The 3243-nt window shown below is 45.6% G+C and overlaps 1 protein-coding gene across 1 annotated transcript in view; it reads right to left on the bottom strand.

The window, feature by feature from the left end:
- Window positions 1-3243, bottom strand: part of LOC138754153 (leucine-rich repeat transmembrane neuronal protein 4-like) — a 187269-nt gene that overhangs the window by 12316 nt on the left and 171710 nt on the right. The gene's annotated exons all lie outside the window — the stretch shown is intronic.

The following is a 3243-nucleotide window of genomic DNA, read 5'->3' as shown; positions in this document are numbered from 1 at the left end:
AGCCAGGCAAGTAATTGACTCCAGGGTATGACATGATTTCATTGACCTGATTATTGCTTGCATGTTAACAATTTAAACGTTCAACCCTAACAGACAAAACTCCAGACTGTCAACCTGAACCTTCCTTCCTCAATGCTTTCCATTCCATCCCTGTAACTTGACCATTGACCTTCTTGTCAACAGCAGAATTTGGGGGAAAATTTCCCCTTTGAGAGCACTTTGATCCAAGAAAGTCTTGTTCTTGGTGGGTGGCTTCAGAACATTTCCACATTGCACTTAAGGTTCATGAGTTGACTCCACAAAATTAGATTCATAGAGTTGCGCAGTCACAAACAGACCCTTCAGCCCATAATGCCTGTGCATTATGGACCTAGCCACACTAAGACTATTGACCAACACTGGCCTTTCATGCTTGTGAAATTATATATATAGATGAGGATGTAGAGGTCCACGCAGAGGTAGATCTCCATGTAACTAAAACTCAAAAATCTGCAGTTGCAATGATTGAACTAAAAGTAAAATGTCCCCCCCACCCAATATTTTATTCAGGAACCTGCCAACATTTTGTCCCAATCTTGATGAAGGGTTCAAGCCCAAAACATTGGTTACGTATCTACCTTTGAGATTTAAAGTACAGCCATGAGCCGCATAATGTCTGTTCGGGCAATGTCCGACCCCATATAAGACCATGGTCCCATAAGGTTATAACAGAGTTCAGAAATCCAGACCGGACAACAGGCCGTAGTGGATTCTTGCACACAACATGTGTATCTCATGTCCAAAGCAATTGTGCTGCCAGGTGAATAATGGTACTACTGTACATATGTAACCTGTAATACATATGTCTTGATCGTCATAATAAATGCCTGTTACTGTAATATGGTGTCCACACAACATCCAAATCGCAAAACATAGAATTTCACAGAACGTATCGTGGACGTTAAGCCATACACGACTACACGCTGTTTGACCTGCTGAGTTTCCCCAGCTTTGTGCTTTTACCTTTATATCTCCATGTGATGTGTGATGTGGCATAGAGGTAGATATGGCCCACGTGATCTTATGGTTTGGCCTGCCCAACTTAGATACCAAGAACCAAAGTGTAATGCATGGTAGTGTATAGAGTTGTGATGAATTAGGTCTTGAAGGTGTCACAGAGGTCGGGGAAAGCATTGTGAGTGGGAACCAGGGGAAAGAGTGGAGGGGAAGAAAGGCATGGAGAGTGGAGGTGAGCAATGGGTTAGAGAGAGCTTCGGAAGGGGTTTATCAAGATAGGTATGAGTGAAATTTTGAGAACAACAGTAAGTAGAGAATTAATTTGGGGGTGGGGAGGTCAGAGAGGGGGGGATACAGGGAAAGGAGTGTTAATGGGAGGTGGAGATGAAGGTTAGTAAGAGGGGGATACGGAGAAGGAGGAATAGTGGGAGGGTAGAGACTGGGAGAAAGAGGGTCAGTAGAGGGTGGAGATGTAGGGAAGGAGAGTCAGTGAGAGGAGGATTTGGGGGAAGGAGGATCAGAGAGAGGGTAGATACAGGAGAATTGGAGGGTCAGAGGAGGAGACTGGGGGAATTGGAGGGCCAGTGGAGGAGGGGAGGGGGGAGACTGGGGGAATTGGAGGGCCAATAGGGAGAGACTGGGAAAATTGGAGGGTCAGTAGCAGGGGGGGAGACTGGGGGAACTGGAAGATCAGAGAAAGACTGAGACTGTAAAAAAAGGAGGAACATTGAGTAAGTGATCAGAGTGGGTGGAGGATTAGGATTGCAGAGGAGGGAAACCAGAGAGATACAGTAATTGAGTTGGTGCTGGAGGCTCTGTGATGACTTTAGAGATGGGATTGGGGAAGGGCAGGTTGGCTGACTGTCAGAAAGGAGACTCAAAAAAAACTTATATTTTAAATTTTCCCCCTGGGTGTGAGGGCTGCTGTCAGTGATCCAGTCAGTGCCCACCTCCAATGGCACTTGCAATGAGGAGTGTGGTAAAAGTCGATCACAAGTCTTGAGGCAGACTAGGCAACAAGTTTCCATCCTGAAAGGATCTTAATATTTACCGCTCTACACAGTAATCATCCCTATAAATGGAAATTTATTCTGGAATTTAATTTCTGCTGGGGGATTCAAACCCTTCTTTCCACCTCAGTGGATGTCTGTAGCTAAGTTAGCCACTAGGGACACTGTACCTACCATAACCAGTCAATCAGAATGAATACAATGGTGCTTAAGTTCACTCATGCTGAGAGAAGGGAGCATGAGCAGACATTGTCAGTCAGTTGGCAACCCTCGACAAATTGTTATGGGATTAGCGGTGCAGAGTGGCAGAGTTTGGAGCTAAACCTGCAACAAACTGCACATTTGGTGAAGTAAACCACATTAAACTTTGAACAAAGCTTGAGCAGCAAAGGGATATTAACTTGCCTGAAGGAACCAGCTGTATAGTTGGTGCAATCCTCAGGGCAATCCAGGAATCAAAAACATTAATGCTAATTAATGTCTGGGTCCATGAACCCCTCTTAACAAAAAGTGTGAGCCATTAATTCTTTATTTCACAAACCTCTTGGGCCAATTAGTGTTCTAAGTGAATTCATTTTTCAAAAATTACACTTCCAATGCCAAGGTTGAGAAGGAGAAGCGTGGCAGCTGACCGATAGGGAAGGTGACCACAGCGGCAGACCAGCGAGTGACTCAGCGGCTGAAAGGACCACACAGGCTGCAGGCAACTTGCAGTCCGCAGTGAGGGGGACTCACACCAGGCCACGGGGCACTCACACCAGGCTGCGGGCTGCTGGAGACTGGCTCAGGGAAACCAGGTTTAAGAACCGGGATTCGAGAGGGTACTGAGGGGCAAGACGGGTTCCCGAAGGGCCTTGGGCGCTGAAGATTTCTGACTGTATCGTATGTTTGGATCCGGAACTTGGGTTGTCAATGAATTGAACAGGAGTCTGTGAGACTGTGCAGCACTAGAAGTGAATCCATGGTCACTCGGGGTCTCTGAAAGGACTCTCTTTGTCTTATTATTGAGAGGGGGGCTGCCAGGCAATGCACATGATTACTCTTTTTTTGCCCTGTGGCAGACAAAAGTTGACGTATATCGTGCACGTTACATTATTAAAAATTATTACATGACAATAAAAGGAAATTTGACCTTGAAATGTATGACAGAGTACATTCATACAGTCCTCAGCTTAGCACCTCCACACTGACCATTGTATGGTACCTGGGTATCTATGCTGGACCCATTTATCTGATT

This window comes from Narcine bancroftii, chromosome 2 (genome assembly GCF_036971445.1).
Source record: "Narcine bancroftii isolate sNarBan1 chromosome 2, sNarBan1.hap1, whole genome shotgun sequence".
NCBI classification, from domain to species: Eukaryota; Metazoa; Chordata; class Chondrichthyes; order Torpediniformes; family Narcinidae; genus Narcine; species Narcine bancroftii.
The sequence above is the reverse complement of the archived record's forward strand: the minus strand, read 5'-3'. Positions and strand labels throughout refer to the sequence as shown.